Below are 8,547 nucleotides of genomic sequence, written 5' to 3' on the forward strand. Positions count from 1 at the left end.
TGCGGCGCAGGCTCCCTTTCCCGCCCTCTGTCCGGCCCCGGCTCCAATCACCCACTGCGCGCCCTGCAGGGGTCGGCGATGGGCGCGCCCCTTCCTCCCCGCAGCCCCATAGGCCGGATGGAGGAAAGGGGTGGAGAGGCCCGCACAGAGACCGAGGCTGCGAGTGTGCGCTGTTGATTGCCAAGGCCTCGGGCACGCCTGGCCTCGACCTCCAGTGGTCTTTCTCCTTCTTTTTCTTCCTTCTTTTCCTTCTCTTTTCTTTCTTTGTTTTTGTACAGACAAGGGGGCTGGCTCTGTCGCCTAGGCTGGAGTGCAGTGGCGCGATCACAGCTCACTGCAGCCTGGAACTTCTGGGCTCAAGAGATTCTCCCGCCTCTGCCTCCCGGGTAGCTGGGATCAACTATAGGCACACGACACCACGCTGGCTAATTTAATTTATTATTATTATTATTACTATTATGTGTAGAGACGGGGTCTCACTATGTTGCCCAGGTGGTCTTGAACTCCTGGTTTCAAGCAATCCGCCCGCCTCGGCCTCGCAAAGTACCGGGATTACAGGCCTGAGCCACCGGGTCCGCCGCTCTGGTGTTTTTAAAGGACCCGGTGGTGATTGTTGTGGGAGGATGAAAGGGTCCCGCCCCAAGATCGATGTAGTTTAGGGAAATGCCTTTTCCCAAGGAATGAGTTTACAAGATGAGAGCCAAGGTTAGGCCCCGCCCTGGCCTCCCTCACAGCCCTCTGTTCACAGCAGCACCGTTCTCTTGTGGCCTGATCCCCACCACTCCTCCCATTTCCCGCTTCCTCCCGCACTCCCCTTCTTCCAGCAGGTGTTTACATAACATCCACGGAGTTTGGGCCAAGCCCAGAGTGAGGCGCTGGCCACTGGGGTGGCAGAAGACCAGGCCTTGCCTTGAGCCCGTGTGTGAGCTTTACCTCAAAGCCAGAAACCTCCTGTTCCTCTGTAATCCATGTAGGAGAAGGGGTGGTGGTCTCAGCCACCTCCACCACTCCTCAGAAGATGAACGCTGGATCCAGGAGAGATTGTCAAGGCCACTGTCTGCCTCTCTTTTTTGATCATTTGATCCAATTTGTTAACGATTTTTCCTCCTTTTTGTCCTCTTATGGTCTGAATCTATTTAAAGACAATAAAGATTTTCCTCTGGCTGAATGAGCCAGAAGGAACTCACACCCTAGAATGGACACAGGGTTTCTGCACCCTCTTGGGGGTCCTTAATCCCCAAAACATCAGAGCCAGGCACTAGTTAAGCCTTTGTCCACCTCACAGCTTTAATTGTGCTACTCAGCATTCTTGCTATGACCAAGTTTTACCAGGGCAAAATCTTTCCCACATTTTCACAGTTCTCTTGACCTATTTTAGTAATGCTAAGCAGTGCTTGTGGATGGTGTCCTTTGTACTTTGGAAAGATTTTCAGGAACTGGTAGTCAGTTGCTGGTAAATTTTAGGGCTAAAGTGTAACATCGCTCGGTATTACTTTCATTGATAAATTTTATTTTGTGGGGGTGTCTGCTTGCTTTAAATAGCTTTGCTCTGTTCCAGCTATCACTTAAAAAAATTGTATGGAACACATTTTGCTCACACTCTTTGAAAATCTGACTTAAAACAGTTTCCAGAGAAATAATCTGAGGTTTGCTGGTACTGGATGATAGTAAAATATGGCCTAATAAATTACATAACACTTGCGTTAACACCCAGTGGTTTTTTTTTTTTTTGAGAACACGTCAGGGAAGCCATATAATTGTACCTGAACATACTCATGTTTAGCAAATACTAAGCCTGCACCAACCTGTTTTCTTTCTCATCTTAACCTGTCTCCAATGGAGAGTATATCTCTTCAGAGCAACCAGTGCCTTGACCAGACTCTTTATCATTAATCAAATTTCATTCATTCAACACATATTTATTAAATGCCTACCGTATTTTAGATTGTATTTTGACTTCAAAGTGCCTGTAGTTTAGTGGAGAAGAAAGGCAAAGAGGCAATGTAAATAGCCTATAGGTGTTAAAATATGGGCCTCAAGAACTGCATGGTCTAGGATTTTATCCCACTTTAAAACTAACAAGTTGGCCTGTTACTGTTTCATGGATGCTGTCAAAAGATACAACACTCCTGTATCAAAGAACTTTATTATTCACTGCAAAAGCAGTAGCCAGAGCTTTATGTTGGTTTGCGTTTTGTTCCTAAACCTCCCAAGCCTTGTGGGGACAATGCACACAGACTGATGGATGCCTCAAGTGGGTTGCATTACAGGACAGGAGCACTGAGCTAAAGGAATTTGCCTCTTTTAGGCTACACGGAATTAAGCCTGCTCTTTGTGGGTGGGGAGATGTTATCTCATCCCTCAAAGTTGCTTGCTACAAACACTGCCCAGAGAAATGGCCTGATAAAGAGCTGGACATTAGAGTGGCAGACCAGCAAGAATGATCAGAGAAGTTCAAGGTCCATGCAGAAAGCCTGGCATACCAAGCAAGAATGATCAGAGAAGTTCAAGTGCCATGGCAGAGAGCCTTTTCCAATATAGTACAGTGTACTTATACACTACATATGAAGGCCAGCTAACCTAGTCTTGGGAGAACCAAGAGAGGCTTCTGAAAGAGATGACATCTATGCCGAACCTTGAAGGTCAAATAGGAATCAGCCACATAAAGAGAAGGAGGAGAGCATTTGGGATAGGAGGAACATCATGTATAAAATTTTGAAGTAAATGATACACTCCGAGAAGTTTTTCATTCCCTTTCACATTCATCTCCATATTGAACTCCAATCTCAAACACAGAATTACAGTCAGTGTGTGACTCTGGAAGGTCTAGATTCAATACACTTCTGTGAATTGCACTGGCCCCTGGAATCTTTACATTAATGTCACATAAAATTCACAGTTAATTATTGTCAACTCAGTTTATAACATTTCTACCTTTTCTGGTAACTCCTCTTTTTTTACTCCACAGTCTACCTGGTTAACAGTGAGGCTTTATAAGAACATAACTTTAACTATGGCTACAGTTCATTGGCTCCTAGTTTGGAAACTGACTCATGCTGAACTAATCCCCTTTCCCTGAGGGTTTAAAATCAAGATTAGGAGATTTTTAACATACTGACTGCTCTCCAACAGAAGCATTATAACCTTTGCTATTTTTTTCCCTCATATTCTGAAAATAGAAGAGAAATACAGAAAACTCTCTGGGTTATGTGTAGTGCACTAGAGTCTGGTACAATTCACGAGCAGCGTCTCTATTTCTGGTTTCTGAGGCATCCTTGCATCTTTATAATAAATTCCTCTTTAACTTTAGAAATTGTGTAATTTTCTTTCTTTAATTGTTATTTATTCATTTATTTTATTTTGACAGACTATTGCTCTGTCACCCAGGCTGGAGTACAATGGTGCGATCTCGGCTCATTGAACTTCTGTCTCCCAGGTTCAAACGATTCTCCTGCCTCAGCCTCCTGAGAAGCTGGGCCTACAGTTGCAAGCCACCAAGCCTGGTTAATTTTTGTGGAAATTGTCTAATTTTCAATGTCACTAACGAATAAAAAAACTTACATAGGGTTAGACAAGATTAGATCCCATAAAATGCACAAAATTTTAATAATATCAACAATATTTATTCAACACACACTTTATATCATGACTTTCTGTCATGCATTAGGCAAGGTGCTAGGGATATAAACTCAGTCCCTGCCCTTCCATGTATTACAGTCTATGGGTACATTTTAGATGGTGAGACAATTGGTTTAAATATTAACTTCCATCCAGAACCAATTTCCTTCAAAACATTCCAACTTGAAACAATCAATTGTGCCCTGATTCTTAGGGTTGAATAAGAACATTGATTCTTCCACAGTCAACATACGGCCTGAAGGGAGGGGATGTCAGTTTCCAGAGCAAAGAAAAAGGATCTACTGGGCAATCATGTCAGTACCTACCACATCTCTCCAAAACATTTCTAGAATGGAATTGTAATTCCCAGACTGGAAAGATGACATAATCTAGAAAGGATGATTGGGGAAAAGAACATGGGCCTAGAGGGAAACTTAGTGCTAGCATTTATATTATTAAAACACAACATTTTGTAGAATTAAGTATGATCATCAATTTTTTTTTTTTGAGACACTCTCACTCTGTCACCCAGGCTAGAGTGCAGTGGCACAACCTCAGCTCACTGCAACCTCCGCCTCCTGGGTTTAACGCCTCCCGAGTTCAAGCAATTCTCCTGCCTCAGCCTCCCAAGTAGCTGGGACTATAGGCGTGCGCCATGATGCCAGGTAATTTTTTATTTTTAGTAGAGATGGGTTTTCACCATGTTGGCTAGGCTGGTCTCGAACTCCTGACCTCAAGTGATCCACCTGCCTTGGGCTCCCAAAATGCTAGGATTACGGGCATGAGCCTCTGTGCCTGACCGATGATCACTTTTTTTAAGAAAGAAAAGTAATTTATTAAATACTCTCCTGTACAGAAATCCTTTAAAAACTTGTGCTTAGTTTTCAATCTGTATACCCCCGATAAATCATTGCACTTAAGTACATGAATAATAACTATTCTCATTTATTTATATATTTCTATATATATTCATATATGTGTGTATATTTACAGTTTCTTCTTTGGAGGAAAGAAACTTCTCTCTCTTTTCTCCTGTTCTTGAACGTCCTCTCCCCCAACACCTGTCTACAAAACAACCAACGTTAATAACCTAGTGTGTCCCTCCATATGTACACATGCATATGCAGGTTTCTTGGTGAATGCTTTACAAACATGGAATTTTACTTTTCTCCCTCAACAGTACCTCATGGAAATTCTTCTAAGTCAACTTAGTGACATTGAAAATTAGACAGTTTCTAAAGCCAAAGAGGAATTTTCAATGGTTTTACAATATTACATACGTAAGTGTTCTATGTCAGTCATTTCTCAATCAGGTATTAACTTTGTTTCCAGGTTTTGCCACAACAAACATTGCAGCAATAAAAATCCTACATGCAAGTCTATACATACTGGTGTTTTTATTTCTATGGGAGCAATTTCTGGACCAAATGAAGGTGGTGATTCAGGACGTTGGCCCACTCAATGTCCTGATTCCGCATCTTCCTGATCATAACAGAGACAGCAGCTCCCTTGGCAGGTCCAATTCTGTGGCATGGATTTTAGAATTGGTCCTGGAATTTCAGCTCAAAATCTATCTCCTTATCTCTATTAATGAGTTTGTGAGCAAAATTTACAATTTAATAGACCTTTTCCTTTTCTTTCTGGTTTTTTTTTTTTTTTTTTTTGAGATGGAGTCTCACTCTGTCATCCAGGCTGGAGTGCAGTGGCGTGATCTCTGTTCACTGCAGCCTCTGCCTCCTGGTTTCAAGCCATTCTCCTACCTCAACTTCCCCAGTAGCTGAGATTACAGGTACCCACTACCACACCTGGTTAATTTTTGTATTTTTAGTAGAGATGGGGTTTCGCTGTGTTGGCCAGTCCCTGGTCTTGAACTCCTGACCTCGAGTGATCTGCCGGCATTGGCCTCCAAAAGTGCTGGGATTACAGGCATGAGTCACTGCGCCCAGCCTCCCATAGATGTTTTTCTATTTGAACGAGCTAGAGAGGATTCTATTGTCTATCACTAAAAGTCCTAGCTGATACACTGTATTTTAACTTTTAATAAAGGACAGCAAAAATATTTTGAATAAAATGCTGTCCATATTCAAGATGATGACTCTCTCTTGTCCCTGATAGAAAAAGGGTTTTGGGTTGCTTTTCCAGAAAAGGTAAAAGATTAGTACAAATTTATTAATTAATTTGCTTGGGAGGAATTCACATTGCATGACTTATATCAACTAGAGAGACCTGCTTATCTTTCGTCAGTGCTACTGGACAGTGGATGACCCAACTCCACGTAGCTCCCTCTTCCTGAGACAGAGTCTTGTTCTGTTGCCTAGGCTGGAGTGCAGCCATGCGATCTTGGCTCACTGCAACCTCTGCCATACAGGTTCAAGTGATTCTCCTGCCTCAGCCTCCCAGTAGCTGGGATTACAGGTGCATGCCACCATGCCCGGCTAATTTTTGTATTTTAGTAGAGGCGGGGTTTCACCATGTTGGCCAGGCTAGGCTGGTCTCAAACTCCTGAGCTCAGGTGATTTACCCGCCTCGGTCTTCCAAAGTGTTGGGATTACAGGTGTGAGCCGTAACACCCGGCCCCTCTTCCTTTATAAATGTGAGAATCTCCAGAAAGAAATGTCAGACTTTCTTCGTTCCTCTCCTATTATGCAACAAGGCACATTGATTTCCTGCTGTTGGTTGTTACTTTTTGGGTACAAATAAGAAAGAAGCAAGCCACTGTTTTTTTAAAACCACCTATATGGCAGATCTCATTCAATAGCCATAAGAAAGACTGGTTTGAAAACTTATGCCTCCCTCAAGCCCCCCGCCTTTTATATTTTTCCTGAAACTTTCACACTTAAAAATAATCATTTGGGCCAGGTGCGGTGGCTCATGCCTGTAATCCTAGCACTTTGGGAGACCAAGATGGGTGGATCACAAGGTCAGGAGTTCGAGACCAGCCGGACCAACATGGTGAAACCCCATCTCTACTAAAAATACAAAAATTAGCTGGGAATGGTGGTGCGCGTCTGTAATCTCAGCCTAAACTCAGGAGGTTTAGGCAGGAGAATTGCTTGAACTCGGGAGGCGGAGGTTGCAGTGAGCCAAGATCAGGCCACTGCACTCCAGCCTGGGTGACAGAGCGAGACTCCATCTCGAAAAAAAAAAAAAAATTAATAATCATTTGAGGATGTGAATAAAAACCAAATCAAATAGTGCATCTGTTTAAATCATTTATTTCAATACAGGCATTGTTTTAAATTTGCACCTTGTCTTGTAACACATTTCATACCCAGAGAACAGGTCTGAGAACAAGTACATAATAGGATTATTTGACAAAGTTTTAACAAAAGTGCTTACAGCTTGTTTCAGATATACAGAATCACCAGTCACAAAGAGCCACTAAGTGGCAATACATTCACAAACTTGCCTGGGAAGTAAAATATTTTACATATTTACACTGTACATTTAAATGGGATATTCTGAAGCATTATTATTATCAATAAACTCTTAGCAAGAAGTTCTCTTAAACCCTCTGGCACTTAACAAAGAATATTAATTTTATGGAGCTATGAGTTTTCCAGTTTGATTCCCATCTTTGCCATAACCTAAGTGGATTTTTACCCCCTCCGGTACACATATTTACCTCCTACACAAAGTAGCTTTTATTAGCTTATCACCAACCAACCAAACCTTTGTTAGTAGCAGTTGGAATTTTGTTGGCATCAATGTATTTACAATGTAAGAGTAAATTATTTAGAGGGGAGTCTCTAGGAATTTTGTTGGCATCAATGTATTTCCAATGTAAGAGTAAATTATTTAGAGGGGAGTCTCTAAAAATTAAAATAACCTCATTAAACCCTATTTTAAATGGACCTTACAGTATAAAATTTATGGTTATAGAAATCTAATATATAAACAAGTTTATAATTTATAAGGTACTTATTAGAATTGATTCCCTCATGATTTACTCCATTTACATGAATGTTTCTTTTAATAATGATTATATCTTTCAAAAAACAAGTTATGAATATAAAAATGACTATTATAAGTTACCATAGCTATACCAAAAATGAACATTAAAATGCAGCTACTTATATGTTAAAATACATAGAAATTTGCTATACTTCTTTAATGAAGTGCTTTATAAAAGCATAAAATTATAAAAGGTGCTATTTTCATGAATTTTGTGTTTTTCTGATACTTGAGCCAGACCAACATGCAAACGTTACAAATAGTGCAACTGAACACTGGCCATCAATTACCTTTGAATTTAAATAGTAGATTCCAGTGCAGTCTGGGCCCCAAAGCAGTTTCACCCTTACCTAACTTACCTAACTCTTAATATAGCCTAAACTCACTGAAAAATAAGCTAACTTCATTTCACCTTTTGTAGCATACACGTAGACTCAGAGTATAGACTGAAATATAATTTGAAAGCTGATCATTAAAAAATCAAGAAACTCAATATTAAAATATTAACTCTGAGTGTCTTAAAATTGCATAGAAAATGTAGGTCATGGTTTATAAACGTTTTATTTACATAATCAGATAAATAGGCTGGGCAAGGTGGCTCATGCCTGTAATCCCAGCAGCTTGGGAGGCTGAGTAGGGCAGATCACCTGAGGTCAGGAGTTCGAAACCAGCCTGGCCAACATAGCGAAACCCTGTCTCTACTAAAAATGCAAAAATTAGCCAGGCACGATGGTGGGCGCCTGTAATCCCAGCTACTCGGGAGGCTGAGGCAGGAGAATCACTTGAACCCAGGAGGTGGAGGTTGCAGTGAGCCGAGATCGTACCATTGCACCCCAGCCTGGGTGACAGAATGAGACTCCGTCTCAAAGAAAATAATAATAATAGATAAATAGAAAAAGAGGAAAGGCAGAATTTACAAACATGTATTAAACAGGAAATAAAGTGTTATTCTTTACCACACAAATTTGCATTGAA

General features: G+C 41.2%; 1 long non-coding RNA gene across 1 annotated transcript; it reads right to left on the bottom strand.

Moving 5' to 3' along the window:
- Nucleotides 1-6,813: 6,813 nt before the first annotated feature.
- LOC105500982 lies at nt 6,814-8,490 on the bottom strand. Its single transcript, XR_001000111.1, has 2 exons — nt 7,402-8,490; nt 6,814-7,338 (listed from the first exon to the last, which is right to left on the bottom strand). It is a non-coding gene; the product is annotated as an uncharacterized LOC105500982 (long non-coding RNA).
- Between the last annotated feature and the right edge of the window lie 57 nt (nt 8,491-8,547).

Source organism: Colobus angolensis, unplaced genomic scaffold (assembly GCF_000951035.1).
Source record: "Colobus angolensis palliatus isolate OR3802 unplaced genomic scaffold, Cang.pa_1.0 Scaffold7, whole genome shotgun sequence".
Classification (NCBI taxonomy): domain Eukaryota; kingdom Metazoa; phylum Chordata; class Mammalia; order Primates; family Cercopithecidae; genus Colobus; species Colobus angolensis.